Genomic DNA, 20,207 nt, shown 5'->3' on the forward strand with positions numbered 1-20,207 from the left:
TGCTGGTGTACTGTGCCAGCAGAATACATAATGTTGTGGAAGGAATCGTCAGGCTGCGCCCTGTGTGTTATATTAGCCAGTTATGGGTCAAAGGTTATTGATAATGGTCAGCTGGACAGCATTTCCCTGATGTCTCAGGTTGTAAAGAGTGACCATTACTGCGCCTGTGGTTCATTTACAGTGGACACTGACCCATGACTTAGCTAAATTACAGAGGCCTGAGTTTTATGGCCATGTCTGCTGGCCACGTGTGTTGTTTTTGGAAAGTAAAAGCCTCCAATAGTTTTATGGGCTAATTGCGCTCCTTCCTGTCCTTGCAACGGCTCCCTGTTGCCTTGTATAAAATTTCCTGTGTATTAATTGCACCATATGTCTCATTCAAATTCATGGTGGTGAAGTTAAATTTCTAAGGATGTTATCATGGATGTGAATTAAGTACACGATTAAGGAGCGCCCAGCACGCAGCGGATAGGGTGCCGCGGGGTCATGACCTGCCGGGACAGGCAGGAAATGGGACTCTGCTGCGGTGCAGACGGTGTCTGCTGGCTGCAGGGCACTGGAGGCTGGCTGACTTTAGAGGATGCAGCACCAGGGGAGTCAGTCATCTGGGGGGCCATGGTGGAGCCGAGGGTCCCGCTGTCCAAGTGACTCCAGTCCTGCTCACATCACTCCTTTGATGTCCCATGGAGGATGGGTTTTTGGAAGGACACCTTTTTCATGCTTTGAATTTTTTCCTCTGTACTTAAATTCAAAGAGCTTCATTGTCATGAAAGTAATTAAATGATATCGCCAAAGTGGTAGAGTTGATATGCTTGAGTGAATACAATTCTGCTTTTGATTGGTTAAAACTGGTGTGATGTAGGGATAATTTAGTTACTCAGATCCTATTTGTGACATGCCATGACATACTGTATCCTGCCACAATTGGGGCAGTTATTTCCTCAGCTAATGTTTCCAGCAGGCAGGAAAATCTCATGATGGAGGAAAAAGTGCTGTTTCTGTTTCTACCTCGCATATCATACAGTGACCGCATTCCTCTCTGGACTTGTTAGTGACTTGTCCCTTTTGAACAGGCATTTCACTCTGGGGCACAGCTGGTTTCAAGGACTCACGCTTTTGTGGAAAATGTATATATTTTTTTAAATGATTATTCTGACCATGCTCTCTGTACTAATACACAAAGTATTTCATTCTGGTGCAGAAGGCTTCAGTAACACTGAAATGCCATTTGTGATAAGGAACACTATCATGACAAGACAGGCAACTATTTGCCGATATAATCCTTCAAGTTATTCGTTTGTATTATCTGGTAGAGTAATCACATCAAACTGCAAACACATGGAAAGCCTTTTCATGTAGGCCTGCAGGGTGCCTTGCCTTCAGATACAGTATGAAATGAGAGGTTAGAGATTCAGGTTGAGCACACGGAGTTTCAGAGTGGTCAAATATTCCTGTCTACCCAGTGGGCTGCTGGGAGGAATTCATCTGATGTGTAGACTTCTAGTTTTATGAGGATCTTCTTGAAGGCTTACCTCAGGGACCAGAGAGACCCACCTGCATGAACGATAACAGTATGATCAAATCATCTCTACCCACCCTGTATATTCCCCTTGAGAAGACTACTGTAAATTCTCATCTCGTGTTGTTGAGACTTGTCATGTGACTCTTTTGCTTTTTTGAGATTTAATTCAGCATTTCTCTTAACAGCTGAGATGGCTCCAGAATGTGTTGTGATTAATTTTCCTATCATTGTAGCATGAGAGGGACTATCACGCTACAATGGCTAGCTCTCTATGTTGTCTTTTACTTCATTATCCTGAAAAAAAAAAAAAAAAAACTCTTGGAGTGTTTCTTTAAGATAAGGCTCTTCACAGTCAGGCATTTGAATAATGTTTGTTCTTGGTGTTCATACTTGAGACAAGGACAGCATATTCCATTTATTATGAATGGTTGTTGGGTCTTTTGTCAAGAATAAGTCTATTATTTTGATCTCTCACCTTGAACTCTAACACTGAAATGAAAAGCCTAAAACCTACCACCCCTGTACACTGCCATGTAGTCTGTTCCTCTCATACTGCACTGCACCCAAGTCCCACGCACTGTCCTGCTCCATATCACTCTCATACTGCAGTGCAGCCATCCATTACCCACTCCTCAACATCCCATTGTTTAAACACAGGTCCGTGTGCTAGAGGACATAAGTTGTCATTATTGTGCTCGCTGTGTGCTGCTAACCAAGGATCCGTGTCTCATAGCTTCTCATGTTTGTGCAAAGATACCTCGTGGGCTGCAGTGTGAAAAGAAGCAGATGGAGACATGAAGTGCTTCAGTTGAGAGTGTATGCTTGTATACACTGTCCCACATTGGTTTCGCAGACTGCAATATGAGCACAGCTGTATACAATTGGGCATTCCTAATTATGGAGAGAACTCCATGCAGTGTTATCTATGATTGGTCCTTACATGCTGGAAGAAGACCAGATGCTCCTTTTTTTATCCTAAGGGGGCAATGTATGTTTTATGTGGGAGCTCAGTGACTACGTACTACAGCTGGGACATCCGGGGGGGGGGGGGGGGGGGGGGGGGGGGGGGGGGGGGGAGTGTTAAAAACAAAAGAAAAACACTGACCACGAAGGGTAACTATGGAAAAGGTCTGTATTTACATGGGCACATGGACCCTGATATCGGCTGCTCTGTCTTTTCACCTGGGGTACCATGGCAACAGCAAAAATGTCCTCTACTTAACTGTGACTTTCCAAATGGATTGGGCTTGTGATGTGTTGTGTCCATATTTAGTGATGAAGTAGGAAAACTCCCCATCTGCTCACATCGGCCCTCCGGTTTGATTCATGGCCTATAATTGTTTTTGTAAATGTAATACATCTTCACAAGATTAAGTTTTAGCCCCTTAAAAGGCATCTGAGAGTGTGCTTACAGGGGAGTCGGGATACAGGGACATTCAGTCCCCCAGGCTCATCTAATGTTTCCAAGTGTTTCCCAGGGAAAACATGGCTGTCTTGCAGACACATCCAGGCTGTGCTTTTACGCAAAATGATTGTCCCTTATCTCATTCCATGATAATGCTGAACCCCCTCCATTGCTCATCCCATTACTCTCCAAAAACCATACTTTGTTCCATGGTCAACCAGGCAAATAAATTAGTCAGTCTTCATTTTTTATGTTGCCATTGCAGTCACAATATTTTCTCGAGGGAATGAAAAGCCAATTGAGCTGAACTGGGAAATGATTTTTGCCTTATAGGTCTCCCATAAAGGACAGCTCATTAGTTTTCATTGTCCTGTGGAAATGTCATTGTTGTAATTCTGTTCTCCCAATTAGTAAGCCAGTTCTCAAAAAAAAATGTGCAAGGATTATTTATGACAATGGAAATATGTATGTTTGGGGGGATGGGGGAAATGCAGCTTCCTGTAATGAGCTGTGGCTGATGGGGACATATACCTTGAAGCTATCAGCTCAAGCAGTGTTGCTGTTTTCCAGACTCATGGCTGTGGCCTGCTGCTTCCTGTTTAGGGCCCTCTGAGTGTAAACATCTGCAGCTGATTTTTTTTTTGCTTTTGGTACAGCACTGTTTAAAAAAAGGGCTGCGGTGTTTACAGTGGCCCTACCGGGGAATGTCTGAACCCAAGCAGGAACCAGAGGGGGCGTGTGACACAGTCCAGGGTGCCGTACCCATGACCCCAGCAAACCAAACCCTAAAAAGGATTAAAAGATATGATGCTTTTATTAAATATTTTACATATTAATAATATTAATATTTTAACAAATGTAAAAAAAATAAATAAAACATTTTAGTTGAATATGAATAATTAAATCTATCAATTAATAAAAATAAAAGCAAAAATTACGTGTATAGTGCACATATTTGTTCCTGCATGAAATCCAGGGAAACCCTTTAGCAGTAGAACAAATGTCTTAAATACATTCTGTTCAAACTGGGAACTTTGTTTAAGTCTCACGTGGCAAGAATGTGTGGAGCTGACTGAGATTGTGTGTCCCACTGAAAAGGGTAGTGGTCCACATCCTGCTGAGGGCTATATTTAAAATCACAAGCCATTTTCTGTCAATGGAGATGAAAACTCCAGCCATTGAATAATTGTTCTAATCTCGATAACATTTTGTCTTTGTGTGTAAATGTATATAATCATTCAGCTCTGTGTCATAAATATACTAATTCTGTTCTTTTCACTCAAAACCATAGGATGTCTTTCATAAGCAATTATAGTTATCTTGTATCAGATCCATCAAGAGGCATATGATGAACATGAATGTGTTAATTACATATTTGCATTTGGGACTAATTCCATTTTCATTTTATATGAAGGTTTACAAAATCAAAGACTCAACATATGAAGTACGCTCTGAATAGTCTGCATTTGTGAAGTTTGGAAATGACGACTCTTGGGCACCTCTTTTCCATTGCCTGTGTTTTTTCACTCATGAGAAGTCATTTTATTTTAGGGTGGAGCAATAAGAGACCACAGCTATTAGAGCAGTTTGTGTTACAACATTTCACCCTTCTCTATTAATGATAGATGTATCTTTAATGTGGTAATTTCTGTTTCACTAGCACAGACAGTATGTTACTGTGTGATGGTCTCTCTTGTTCTGTTTGTCAGGAGGGTCACGAGACACTAGCAGTGACCTCCTCCTTTCAGCTCAGGGAAACTGTCTCACAGGAGGGTATTTTACAGTAGAATATCCTTTCTACTCACAGAAGCTGTCCCACAGGAGGGTATGTTACAGTAGAATATCCTTTCTACTCACAGAAGCTGTCTCACAGGAGAGGGGATTACAGAATTACTCTTTCAGGTCCAAGGCATGTCCATGTCACAGGGGAGAAGATCATTCTGAGGGTTATGCCTTTATAGGAAACCACCCCACCTTTCAGATAAATGTAAAGTCTGTCTGAACATACAAAATGTCAGTTTGAATTGTCGCGCCACTGCTGCACCCTTCTAATATTGCCCCACCATGATTCAAGTTCAGACCTGACAGCGATGTGACACTGCAGGAAGTGGGACAATGCCGGCGTTTACAGGAATCTCTGTGACTGATCAGGACACTGAAAGTTATCAGCACAGCTGTCATACTTTTTTTGTCAAATTAACCGTCCTTTTATTGCCCTTATGTTGTTAGTGTAAGGCTGGATTACTCAGACCAGTAAGTCAAGTCCACCTCCGCACCCATTTCATTGTAATGCTACCTCAGGAACAAGGCCGGTTTATGCATGGTTACTGCAGTTATACTGTATATAATATTACTCCCAATTTACCATGACTGCTGAGTGTATAGGTTCATCCACTGTGGCAATTCATTGTTATATAGATTATGCATGCTGAATTATAAAGCCTAATTTACAGTGCTTAGTTATCCTGTATGGTATATAGCTGCAGTGCTGTTGTGTTTTCAGAGGGTCTTGCAGAATTTCTATTGAACAGTCAACTAAAATGTGATTGGATGGACACAAAAAAAGGCATGAAAAAGCAAATGGCTGGCTCATCAAACCATTGCTGTACCTGGGTACTTGAGCATGTGACGATTATATATGGTCCATTTACACCTCCCCCTCACACAACCTATCTAGCTGCTGCAGACCATCTGGCCAGCCCAGAGTAGAGAATTCCTTTAAGAAGCATGCAGTTTCCTGAAGTAGCCCTGTCGCCACTCCTTCACCATCTTTACCTCACCGTTCTCTCAGCTGCCCATCTCTTTGAAGTCATGTGCCCACGCAGAGCCATCAGGACTTGGAGAGAGTCCCATTGTGCCCATGTCCCCCTAGGCACTGCCTCTGACTCTGGACCAATGAGAGATGGTGAGGAGTGAGTGAAAGGGGATGAGGGGGTGAGGTCAGTGGTGGTCCCCAGGATATGGGTGGGGCATTGGGGCGGTGGGGGGTGGGTTGGGTCAAACCCCCTGGGGACATACAGTACTCCTTACCTATTGGGCCTACTCTGTGATTGATAGCCTGTATTGCAATGAAATTCCAAAGGTGTCCAGTTGCCCACATGAGTTTCCATTCTTGCCCCCTGGCACCTCATAATGACAGTTACCTCCTGAGCCTTAGGAGGTCTGTGTCACTGAAGTATAACTTCACATTATTTGCCTACAAAAATCTAAGCAAAAGCCATGCTGTGCTATAATGCTCTGATAAAAATTGCATCAATAAAAATGTCCCTGAGTATTCAGTTAATTTTGTTTTTGAAGATTAGCTTGCACCTGTGAAATTGTCATTGAATACTTTGGGGTTGAAAGTCCATTTTCATTTTCTGTTTATGTGTTTGATAAAAATTTGTTTTTTGTTATTCAGATTATAACCTCTAAAGTGGAAGCAAAGGGGGCTGCTCAGATAAAGCACTAGCTTGCAGTGTAACAATGCACACTGAGTTCATGGAATCTTGACCATGCAACACCCATAGCAACATCCATAGCAACATCAAGGATGATCAGGCGACACCAATGCCCTCGAATACCCTCGTCTGACTGTGCAGCTTGCCTGGTGTACTGCAAAGCAAAAAGAGAAGCAGCAACACAGGGCAGAGGATATTGCAACACTGGAATAGGCTTATGGACATACGGTAAAACATATGGACATGGGGGAAAAAATACATAATTCAGACATTGTTCAAAAAAGGACAAACGGAAGTGACAGCAAAATCAAAGTCATACCTTTGCAAAAACCTAAACTTTTGGCAGCATCCCTTTTAAAGTTCCCATGTAAATGTGTTTGTTGCAGACCAATCCATTAAGTTCAATAATGGCAATATTATCACAGACAACTGACCACAAATTGAGAATGTGGCAACATTATCCAGAAGCCTTTGAGACAATGTCCACGTAAGGCTTTACTGAGGCCAGCTGTAGCATGCGGTTGCACGAGACACATTTGCTCAAGCAAGTTTTGGAGTTTAGCCACAGACCTTTGCAGTGAAATCCTGACAAATATCTGAGTAAATACAGGAGAGCAACCAAGGCCACAATTTACAACCTATAGCCTGAAGAAATTGCTGCGGTCTGATCCAGTCCAAGTTTGCATCCACTCAAGTAATAAATCCTCTCAGAGGAGGTAGAAGCTGCTGACAGAAGGACTGTCTCTGACTTTAAATCGTTTATCCTTCCCCTATTCCTGTCTGGCTCTTCCCTCTATCTGCCTGTGTTTGTCTACCCACCCACACCTGCTCACACACCTGCCCTGCAGGCACACACTTCAGCAGGGTGGAGCAGCAGACCCCTCTCATTTATCTGTTATCAGAATGACTCACAGCACTTTACCTGTCCTTGGGGCGTGTGTAGAGGTTGCAGAGTGTCCAGAGAGATGAATTGGGGTGAGATTCTGTGTCCTTACGCTGAGCATGACAGTTGTTGAAGTGAACAGGGAGTATAAGAGTAAGGGGTTTATCTGGGGAGTCGTGTGTACGTCTGTGTGTATTATGGTGTGTGTGTGTGTGTGTGCGTGTGTGCATGCATGCATGTTTGTGTGTGTGTGTGTGTACATGCGTGCATGCATGTGTGTGTAAGTGCTTTTGTGTGTGTGCGTGCGCACGTGTGCGTGCATGTATGCGTGTGTATGTGTGTGTGCAAATGTGCCCTTTGCGTGTCTGAGTAGGCTGGGCTGGCAGGGGTGGGGCTAGGGAGGTTAGCAGACAGATACCTCCTGCGTCAGGGTTTCGCTCACTGTGTCTGAGCTTGTCTGGGGAAAACCACCACCTGCCTTTTTTATTTTCTGACTTTAGTATCAGGCTGTCTGTTTTTTTTTTTGTTTTGTTTTTTTTTTTGTTCAGGGGCAGGGCCATGCTTGAACATCATTCATTTGTATAGTGACCTATTTTTCTATTGGAACCCCAAACACCACATGCAAGGCATGCATACAGGCTGCCTGTGTATTGAGAAGAGACCCCCAGTTGCACAGACATGCTTGACACCTTCCCTGACCCTGTGCACACTGCTGGACATCAGCACCTGAGACCTGCCAGTGTTTCAGTGTAGCCTTCAGGACAACCATTTGTAATGGGGAACAAAATGTGGCATATTTACTTTCCTGTTTAAAACAGGCGTCAGCAACAGTAAGGTGAAGCCAATCACATCATTATCCAGCTATACTGTAAATTCCATTTTGTGGTAATGTGATGTATGTCTGACCAAAAAACCAAGTGCTTCGCTGTGTAGCGAAGTAGCCCTCCCCATAGCAGCAGTTATTCTAAATATGGGAGTCGTTCAATGATCATGGTCTCTGTAGATGTGTTACATGTCCATGTGTCACTGTGTAAAAATAAGCTAACAAACTTTTAAGATATTATTTTAGGCTGCATGAGAAAACATTTAAATCCTCAACAGTCAACGCCTTTGACCTTCAAAGTGGTGAGTGCATTTTGTTTGATATTAACCCATGTCTATTTTGTGAACTCTTTCAGAACTGGCAACTCTTACAGTGACCAATGGCATATTTTGTAATATGCAGTACATATGTATGCTGTACATGTGTGGGTGCGTGTGTTTCGTATGTACATGGATACTTGTATTTCATGTACTCTGTTGTGTATGTGTATCGTATATTTGTGCTCTATATAGTGTGCATAATATATGGTGAATATACAGGGTATAGTACATATATGCATGCGTACAGTTCATTTGTGTATGTGCCCCCTGTCATGTGTAAAGTACGTATGTAGTGCGTAGTGCATATATGCATGTGTGTGTGCCCTCTATGGTGTGTATAGCACATATGTAACTATGTTATCTGTGCTGAGTGTGGAAGTGTGTCCTACAGATATCAGTGCAGTAGAGGTGGGAGTGAGTGCTAATGGGAGCGAGGAGTCGATGTCTCCTTGAGAGAGGTAATAACTTCCCCTCCACCTGGTCCCCCCCACTATTAAACTTTTAAACCCGGTCTGTCTGCGGGCAGACGGTCGGCTGGCGCTGGGCCAGCGGTGGGCCGTCTGTCTGACCCCCAGGTCTGGCACCCATCAGCGCACAGCGGAAACGCGGCCTGAGCTTCACATTAAGCACACAGGAAACGCAGTCTGAACTCTGCTAACCCGGCTCCCTGGAGGACAGCCAGCCCGAGCCTCCGCAACACAGCTGACAGCTCACCCACCACAGCATGCTCGCCTCCACCACCGCCCAGAGTCATCCTCCACCCCTACCCCACCCGAGAACAGCTTTACAGGGCTTCATATGTACTGTCAACACTGCACACGTGTATAGGAAAATAGCCCCATCACACCCTGTGCAGCATCCACTTCCATGTCATTATTGCCCCTCACTTACATTTAAAATTTGAATCACAGGTTTTTACATAAACCAACCACTGATATTTTCACATAGCAATGTCTATGGTTCATAATGAATGCTTTTTGGCAAAGAGATACAATGCATGGAATGTATTGGTTTTCAAAGTTGTACTTAAATCTTCACAACTTTGAAAAGTTTTTTTTTTTTTTTAGTTTCCAAACTAAAACAGTAGGGGAGGAAGAAGTTTGATTTTCCATTTGAAGATGTGAACCATGCATTATTTATTTTTCTGAAGATTGTTTTGCATGCACCCACCCTCCCCCTCACACACACACACACACACCAGCTATCAACCAGCCCATGTGAAAAACATGTCACCGCGTGACAGTTGCCATGGCTGCACAGTGACATGTAGAGTAAATATTCATAGAAATATGTCTTATTGAAGAAATAGGGTGATCTATTACACTCCTGCAGAATGGGGGATTATTTTTGAGAGATGCTTATACATGGCCCAGTTGCTTGTTTCTGAGTAATTACAGTCATTATTTATTTGGACTTTTTCAGGTCCAAACGAGACGTTAAATTTCATCCTGTCTCATCATTTTTGGAACCTAATCTTTTTTCATTAGTTCAATCACATCCAAATAATCTGGATGCATTAATGCTGCAAAAAAATGTTTAAATTGATTGAATTTAGTTTAATTACAGTTTCCACAATGATAGAAAGTTGAGGTCTGTCTCACTGAAAATATGTAATATCTGGTTGTCATTGTTATCTCTGTCCAAATGATGATTTCTAATACACTACATTTTCTTTTTATCGAATTTTGATTAAACTGGGCCATCAGTCCTAAAGAAAAGCCTCCCCTGTGTAACTTGAGCCAAAGAGTAAAAGAAAAGGTTGTACATCTTCTGAAAGACACACCAGAGACTTCATAACTGCTCACACACTGAGTTATTAAATAACAGCTATGCCCTGAGGAACACTGCATTTCTTGCGGCAGCCTCCTGTCACAACCCGTGTTTATGTCTGCATCTTTAAAGCCCACTCAGGGCAAATTGTTTCAGACGGCTGCCTTCAGGGAGGGAAGGGCAAAGGTGGAACCTGAAACTTAAAGTTTGGTCTCACGTCAGCAATTTAAGCCCAATAGTGGGTCTGATGCTGTGAGCAGATTTAGACGTGGTGAGAAAGGGCTGCTGACCAATACCCTGAGCCTGGTTTGCACTCTCTCTTTTTTTACGGCACTGTCTTTTTGGTTGTTGTTTTTTGCGCATGGAGTGTTTTAAATGTCTCACAGTGCTTGAAGGAGGTGAGTCTACTCTCTCCAAAGATCTTGCGCCATCTGGATCCACCGAGATGATAAAAGATAAGGATAATGAGAAAACGAGTGCAGCCAGTGGAAAAATAGAAGAGACAGGAGAAAGGAATCAGAGACATATTGAAGGAATAATTGATACAATGGCCAAAGTGAAAGACATGAAGAAAGATTTAGTGATGTTCTGTTTTTTGGGGGGGTGTGCTTAAGGGTGAGCAAGTATTTGCTTTTAGAATGTTTTCATACTAGATTACATAATCCTGTTTGTTGTAATGCTAGTAAAGCTCATTTGAATTTAATTGTGAAAGGCAGTGAGGAAGAACAAGGAAAATAAGGGCTGAAAGAGAGGGAGTGGGAGAGACAGAGACAGAGAGATGGTAAGTTTGTGGAGCTCTTGACATGGTAAACTTGCAGCAGGACTGCAGTGTTGTCAGTTAATGTTCAGCTAGTCTGTTTGTCATCGCCACCTTCATCATCCCAGACAGGCTCTGCTCTCGCTTCATCTCATCTGGTCACCGTATGTTTTCCTAATCTAGCACATATCTTTTCACTCCCTGAAATCCTTTTTTATCACAGTACCATGTTCTTCACATGTATCCAGGGTAAATCACTAATGCCAGCCAGAGCATTTCTTTTTTTTTTTTTCATTCCCATTTGCTGGTTATTTCCCAGTTTGGAATTCCATTTTTAATGATTTGCTCTTTCCTTTTACTACACCATTCATTTGGTGAATAGACTTGGAGCTAGCCAATACCTGTTCTCACTCCCACAGCTGAGCCACAGTGCTGCTGTACCAGAGCACTGTGCACCTCACACAGGTACACCAATCGACCAGAGATGTTACTATTGGGAAATAAGGTGCTGCTGAAAAAGCCCTCTTTTCCTGGTTGAGGCTATGGGCAGTTATTCCTCTACTGGAAGTTAATTTCTACCATGTTAAATACTCACACATTTCTGGTGCAGGTGAAATGCAATGAGAGTCTCTGTGTCTGGGTTTGTGGAATAATGCTCAAGGGGAGCTTTACCTGGGTATTACTTTTGAGAGAGAGAGAGAGAGGGGGGGGGGGTGCAATATGATGCAGATGAAGCAGAGAGAAAGCCCACAATATTATCCCTCTCCCATGCAGGTGTCTAAATAATTCCTGTCATATGTTCAGCTTTAACCAATGTGTAACCCCACTCCCTCTCTTTCACTGTCCCCTCAATGATTAGAGAATGAGATGAGATGGGGAGTGCAACCCTCACCAAGTAAATCAGCCTCACCTGGTTTGTATTACCTCACAAGCAGCTCTCCAGTCCACAGCCCATAGGCCTGCATTCACAAAGTATTGTTCCATTTGGGACCTGGGGTCTTCTATTCCTAAGTGTGTTTCCGCATGTATTTGTCACTATGCTTCCTTTACTAATTGCATTTATCCTGAAAACCATGAGGCCAAACAATTAATCTGAAATTGAATTTTAGAACTATTACGCCTCTGAGCTTAGAGCTGTCCCTTTTTGTCATCGGAGCCTGTGGTATTTCTTTAAACTGGAGAACTAAGAGCTGGAGGCTGGGTCAGCAGGAGTCCAGTTACCTAATCTGTGAAAACCACACAGATAATTTCACCTGTGCATGGTTCAGCTCAATTAGGAGCTTTTTGCTTTGTTGCTTTGTATTTTGAGTTTAAGGAAATCCACCAGGTTCTAATCTTGGGTTATTGTTGCACAGAGCTGTTTCTCCAAATTCAGCATGCAAAATCTTGGTTGGTTGCTGGCAATGCCAGGTTTTATGATCAGATAGCCAGAAGGGTACAACACGTTTTTGTATGAAGTAAAGAGCAAAGCACAAAATTACAGTCAGGGGTTCTGTTACAAAATTGGCATTAGCAAATAAGAGCTGTTCTGAATATAGTTACAATCATTTTATTCTATTCAAATGGAGGCTTACAGTAAACATACATTCGCTAACTAAAACCGAAGCAGATAGTTTTCTTCATGCTCTAAATAATGTTACTTTATTGGTGAAACTTCATGTTAAATGATATTGTTAAACTAATTGCAGTTAACATGAGAAGTACAACCACCACCTTCCCCCCCATTATTTGTTGTGTGTGAAATATGAACAAAGCCTGATTTAACTTTTGTTTACTCTGGATTATGAAGATGAGAGTAGATGACATCAAAATGGTAATTAGTTTGGAAGTCTGGTTGATGGCGACACAGTGACTCAAGCTGTCTCTGCTTGCATAGTCTTCCCCTCCTCTTGGTAGTCTGATATTTCCTTTTCACAAGAAGATGAAACATTCTATGCAAGGCTGAACTTTGCACCTTCCCATTTAAAAAAAAAAAGCCTAGATGGTGGAATGGTGTGAACGTACACTGGGTACAGTATGGCCAACCTCTTCACATATTCAAAAGACTAAACCTGTTATTCAGACTTGCAGCTGGGGTCGGATGTGGGTCCAGAGGCATAGCCCTTAATAACCATTTCAGTGCATGTGAGAACAGGACAGATTCTGCTGTATACTCCCTGTCTGGTGTGCAGACTGGGATGACTGACACTGGTCCTAATTGGAAGTTAAGCGGGAGGATAGGTCTGTGAAATAAGCACATCCAAAATCTAATACAGGATCCATAATATAATGCAGGATTTTTGGTGGAAACCAATCGCATGACCTTCAGCTTCCCCTTCCAGATGCTATAGAAGATAAGGTGTATGGGTTTGAGCCTACCTGCATTGATCCATAATATAATGCAGGATTTTTGGTGGAAACCAATCGCATGACCTTCAGCTTCCCCTTCCAGATGCTATAGAAGATAAGGTGTATGGGTTTGAGCCTACCTGCATTGATACAGGTATGAATAATTTACCTGTGGCTGTGGTGAATCCCTACAGTGTATGCCTGCAGCAGTATAAGCATATTACCTGTGCATCTACCAATGCATACTAACAATGGCACAAGTGGACTGTTGTACCTACAGCTCCACAGTCGTGTCTGTATATACTTAAAACATTTTAAAAAATTGTGAGGTGTCTTCTACTCAGCAGACGTAAACAAGTCGCAAAAAGACCCACGTTTTATGAGTAGCCTACCAATTTAATTAATGGCAAAAACTCATTTTGTGTTGTAGACTGTTCAAGAATGGTATTTCCGTTTTTAATCATTACAGTATAATGTTGATTGTTCTTTTTCATTTATCTAGAGAAAATTGCCCTGAGGATATGTAGAGTATTTGCCACCATGCTACAGACTTGTATGTGGACTACAGCTGTTTCATTTCACATAAATGAAACCTAAGATGTTGAATATTTTCTTCAGACAAGTCAGATAGAGTTAGACCTCAGCACAATAAATTATCCCTGGTCAGAGTTCTGCCCCGGGCCACCCTCTGTTTTGCAACTTAATAGGGGAACTCAGGAGAGTGTGGAGTTTTCAGCTGAGTGACCTTAGGGCTGGTAATGGGTTTTTAATACCTAGAGCAGTGTGCAAAGCCAAAGAGGTGCTGGAAAAACAGCGTTCAGTCAGCGCGGGCCCACGTAAACACTAATAAGGCTCTTAGTTTACGGCCTGGAAACTCAATCTGAACAAGCAGCTTTTTTACTCGGCTGTGTGGTTCCATCAAGGCGCCACTTACAGTTGTTTGAACCTGACACCCCCCAACCCCACCACCTGGACATCAGTGGCAATAATGTGGACACACACCATAGAGCATTAGGCTTGGGGGTAAGCAGGCAGTTGCTGGGTGCTCGTAGAAGCAGTTCAGCTGAGTTTTATTTTTCATTTGGTTCTTTCTCTTAGCCCAGACATCATGGTTCAACAACCTACAGCCGACTGTGTGTCCATGTCATTTCGTTTAGCTACTTCTCATGGTTCCAGACGTCACGGGTCAGCCTTCAGCTTATGCATCTGACATTTTATCTTTTCCCCATGCTCAGAAGAGGCATGTTATAGTGGAACCCTCAGCTGAACAACAAAACCCTTCACTTCTCTCTGTTACCCATGTCATGTTCCAGCCCACGTGCACACAATCATCAAGCCTTTAAGCCTATTATTCATGATGTGTGTGCGTGTGTGTGTGTGAGAGAGAGAGAGAGAGAGAGAGAGAGAGACTGTGTATATGTGTGTGTTTAAACCAGGTTGACAAACTTGCTATTGTTTAATGCGATACTTATCATTTCTCCTGATGTGTATATCCTATTCTAATTTAAATTGCATATTGTAGATTCCATTTTCAAGTAAGAAAGTTATATTTAACTCCATGGTATCTATGTGTATAAGAGGTGTATATGGTGTATTCTACTACAGTATTCAACAGATATTACTTACAGGGGAGTATGGTATATTCTTGCAAGTGTGAGTGCTTAACTGGGTTAACTCAATGTTTTGCAAATCCATTTTCATACCCCCACAGCACCCTGGGTACTCTGTAGAAGAAAGCCCTGAACAAGACTGTGCACAAGTCAAAGTGAGTCCACGGCAGGTCTAATGTCTTTGAAAAACTGGAGCCCTCCGAATGTGTGGCACCTAGCACCTCTTGAGACAAGAGAGGCCATTTCCCTTCCTGTCGCATTGTCTCAGCTTTGAACAGGAAATAGGGCCCTGCCCAGCTGCTGTAAACTACCACACAGCAAGATTCAAAATCGTCCTCTGTCTCTTGCTCCAGGATCTCTCCGATTAAACAGCTGTTTCTTAATACAGTGCAATCAGCTTGTCAGAATGGCATTCACTCCCAAAGATTTTACTCTCACAAGAAGCACATTCATTGGGGTTTTGAAGGATGCAGTCAAATGAATGGAGTGTGCAAATTTGTGTCAGGAAAATGCATTCATAACGTGCAAAAAAATATTATGAACATAATGTCAGTGAAAACTGCGATGGTTGTTTATAACATAACTTTTGTTTGTTCATCTTTTTTTCAGATGGTCTCGTATGACTCAGTGAGAACACAAAAAGGGGGCAATGCTCCCATTAAAATATTAAATATGTGTCTTTGATAGGATCTTTTATTAGACCAAAGTTTTATGCCCTGTGGTTTACTGACACATGGTAATGACTAGGTGTATTACTAAGTTCACACAGCTCCATCAGGTTACTCCAAAGCAGCTGGCTGTGGCATCATGCATGCTTCTGTGAATATTTGCCAGGGGCATGTGGGGGCTCATAATTACACCCCAGTGTGGCAGTTACTGCAACAGGGTCCAAACCCTTCACCAACAGACTTGATGTGAGGATGTTTCTGTGCTGATCTGGGAATGTTTTGTCCTATATAGAAAGTCACACTGGACAGGAGCATCTGGTAAATGAATGCTATATGATGGCATGCAATGATTATCATTGTGGTGGTGGCATCATCCTGCCTGTGTGACATCCTCTTTTGGTCCTGACTGTGCCAGTGGCCAGCAGAGGATCAGTGCTTACTGATCGGCCAATGTGGCAATACTTCTAAAAGGGAAATGTTTATTTCTCTAGCTTGATAACTGTGCCCTGTGCCCCTCCCCCTGTTTCATAATTGAATCCCTTGTGGCTGGAGTGGGGCTACAGAGTTCAACAGAGCTGCCATCTCTCACAGTGGCTGCTTTGTCAATGTCCTGCAGAAATGATGGCTATTTCCTACTTTCACAGGAAGCGACATATTGGAACCAGATTTCCCCGTGCCTCCTCGTTCTGGGCTGTGTTTTAAAGCCTGTACTGCTCAAGAGAAAAGGGGCAAGGCTTTGAAACTTCTGTTTCCATTTTGTTTGTTTTCTTTCTTTTTACAATTGTTTGTTTTTTATGGGTTGGTTTGTTTTCTCTCTAAAGATTTTCAGTCTCCTTTCACTACATCGACAATGTGCAAGGAAGACCCTCGCCCGTTCAGGAACGTAGAGCAACGGCAACCCAAGGCTTTCCGCAAATGGTCACGCGCCAACTCCAATACAAACACAAGAGATGTAGCTCCTTTATAGTCGAACCCCCAAGTGTTAACATCTGAACCTCAACAGCAAATATACAGTCGTCTGCTTGAGTATGAAACTGTCAGTAGAAACCCAACTGACCCTTGAGTCAACCCAAACACTGTTTTATTTCTGCACAAAGTCAGCTATTTGAACTCCAGAGGTGACTGTCTGACTGGCACTGGGTGCTGATCGTATGCCATTTTCTTTTTTCTTGTTTTAATGAATTCATTTATTTTGAATAATTTACATTTTATTTAATTTCATAATATTTTTTGTGGGAATCACTGTTGCTTGTTATTAGAATGCTCTGTGCTCCTCTGGAGTTGATGGTAGTTATACATAGGAGTTACATAAGAGGCGGTGGAGCGGTGCCCCTGCTTTTTCACTTGGGAGGGGATGTTGAAAGTTTAATGCTGTGTTGCCCCAACCCCCCCACCGCCCACCCCATTCTCCCCTTAGCAGAAGGAGAGGGCAGAGTCATTGCCCAACTACTATAATAAGATTTCCTATGCTGTACATTCTTGGGATATGAAGAGAAAGGGCAAGTATTTGGGGTTTGTTTATAAGACTTGGGAGCCAAATTGTTTACAGAGCAAAAAGTCTCCAGCATGAAATGAAGGTCTCAATAGACTTTAATTAGATTATAATCCAGCTCGTGTGCAAAGGCAAAAAGCAGTAAATACAGTACTGTATACACAGCACTATAATTCTGGAGGTTCTCCTTGCTCTCTGGCATATTATTATTAGGGGCCAAGCATCAATGGCGCAAAGGCACCTCTTGTAATTGTTAGAATATCTCAGGTAGAGTGGTGGGGGATTCCAATTTTTATAGTGCCTTTGGAAGCAATTAGTCTGTTTCCTTCCTCCCAAAAAAATAATCCTTCTCTGACATAGCAACTGGTGTGTTCTTCCGAGAAAGCTTCACCTGTCAAGCTATCTAACAGTAGCTGTGTTCATTCTAGGTGGGAGCCATGGCCTGGACTACCATGGTGATAACCCTGGGGTCATATAAAGTGCTGTCGGGATTATGCCAAGCACAGCCCCCCCATCCTCCCCCCAGAGACCGACTTCTATCCTAAAATGGCAGCAAGCCTATGGTAAGCAATGCACTACTGAGTACTCTTGAGGGCTTCTCCACCACTGGCATGTTGCTTATGCTTTAAAAATGTCCTTTGAGCACTGTTTCGGGTGGGAACGGTGCCACCAGCTGTGACCAGCAGTTTCCAGGGTTCGTAGGGTTCTCAGGGACGGGCTCTTGGTTTGAGGTGGAGGCATGCATGTGTGTGAGATGATGTGGGTGGAATGCAGCAAATTTAGCCGTAGGATAATATTCACTTTTTGGTAACTGCCTACAGTGCATGTGGCCTCTGTGAACTCACCCAGGCTGTCCACTTTAGGATTCCTCCTGCCCACCTCCACCACTGGACTGTAAAGGGCAGTATTGCCTCTCTATAATCATATTCCTAAACATGGACTACCTTCAGAGGGACCTCTGGGTGGGGTGGATTAAATTATGCGCTATTTATATTACACCTGTTATTTTGGGGGGTACAGATGGATGTTTTTATGTGTGGTTGTCACATTGTTTTCTGTATGTTTTTCCTTTATTTTGTTTTGTTCTCTTGTCAAAATGGACTTTCCGGCTTTTTAGGTTGCTAATTATATGAGCCAAAATTATATGAATCAAAATAGCGAATTTTCTTCCCCAGCAGTCTTTGTTGATAGTGAAACAGCTTGGTATATTAATATTAGCATTCTGTAATCTTTTGGGATGATCAAGAGAGTCTGCAGCACAAAATCAGCTTCCATAGTACCTACGACTCAGATATGAATTTTAATCAAAATGAAATTTTGTGAGGAGCCTGTGACCTGTAGTGCGGGGAGGTGCCGTTAGGCCTGAGTTAGCTGTTCGCCCCACTCTTCATATGGGCTATAGTTGCGACTGTCCACATGGTCACCAAGCTATCTTGTGTTGGCCCAGCCCACAGGATCTGTCTGGCCCCTCTGCCCTCAATTCCATGAGAAGGGCCTTTTTGCTTTTCTTTTTTAAATCACTGCTCTGATTAGAGGGCAAGGATCTGCCACAGAGAGAAATCCAGTAAAGGGCTAAACCACCATGACACCATGTGGAAAGTTTGTTTGTCCGCAGCCTCACGGTGACACAAAAGAGAAGCAATTAACGTTGACTGGGCCGATGTGAACCTAGACTTTGAAAATGGAACTTCTGGAAGTGTAATCCAAGATGGGGCATGAAAAGTCAGTTCAGAAGGTAGTGAACCAAAACGGCTTTTATTTTCTTTCTGCTTTGGTTGATTATACACATTATACAGAGGATTTTGTCTTCAGAAAAGTTTGAGGTTACATTTTGCACACTTTATCTGGCTGAGTAACGTCTCCTGTGCTAATCTGTGAGTTCTTCTTGTTTGTTGTGTGGTTGGTGCCGATGCATTCACCTGTCTCCCTCAGGGATTTTCTTTCCTTTGGATAATCCTTAGCGGCTTTCCCTTCGTTTGATGCATCTCTTTTCATCCCACCATTTCTTCTGCACCACTGAATGTCACTCTGGCTGGCTTCAAAGCCTCTGTGCTTTCTTCTGTCAGTTTAAAACTCTATTTACCTGAGCAGGTGTTTCTAACAAAGTGGGAGGTGGGGGGTGCCTAACGACTTAGCAGGTGAAGCTGGCTTAAAGAATATGTGTGTGATGTTCTATCCAAAGTCCTCATGCACATGCACATGAAGAATATTTGCTTCTCATTTGACAAATTCTTTCTTCCTGGCAAAGTTGTATGTCTATGAGTAAGAGGAAGCACAGCTGTCATTAAACAAATAATCTTGTGCAATACATGTAGGCAGTTTTGTCAATGTACAGTATATCAGCCTGCAAAAAGAAATAGTAAATGTTCATTTTGCCGTTCAATATCTACAAAGAAAAATTACTTGTTCTGAGACTGCAGAGCTTCAGATTTCTCTTCATATTCTAGGCACGTAACACGTAACAAGATAAAGATAATTTATGAAACAGGCCAGCCAGAGCTTGGAACGTTGTCTGCGATCAAGGCGCTAGCAATCTCAGTTGTAATCTCAGATAGTCCCCCAAAGAATTCACTCCATCCACATCAAGAAACACCAGAGCTCAGGTTAGCTGTTTGTCAGCTGTCATGACTATCAAAACAGCCACAGAGGAAGCTATTTTTACTGCCTTTGCTATCCTCCATGAGATCTGCTTATCTCTGAGCTTTCTACAAGCGTGGGAGAAGGGATAGCATTTTCATGGTTCTCAGCATGTGGCCAGCCCAGGCTGAAACTACGGGACATCCTTCTCTGGTCCCCGTATTTCAACCTTGAGGTGCACAGCATGATGGCAAGCGACATATTGCAATTTAGATGGAATTTGTGCGGCCAGAGTTCTAACCCATCCCTGGGAAAAGGATCCTGGCTATCTTCCAGCGATTCAACTCTCGCCTATATTTGGACATCAAGTCAGTCCAGTGAGGAGAAGCAGATGGCTTTGTGCAGAGTTCAAAAGGGATACTTTCTCAGAACAAACTGATAATAAAAAACTCTGAAAATCCAAGATCAAATCTTCGTTCCCATTTACTCACCGCAAATTAGTCATGATTGCGCCGACAATCCATCAGCAGGACAGCCATGCTACTCCAGAGGCTGTGTATGGGCCACAGCTGCTCTGAGCTAGCTGAGGGGAGGCAGCTACAATGGCCATTG

The sequence above is a fragment of the Anguilla anguilla genome, chromosome 13 (assembly GCF_013347855.1).
Source record: "Anguilla anguilla isolate fAngAng1 chromosome 13, fAngAng1.pri, whole genome shotgun sequence".
Taxonomy (NCBI): Eukaryota; Metazoa; Chordata; class Actinopteri; order Anguilliformes; family Anguillidae; genus Anguilla; species Anguilla anguilla.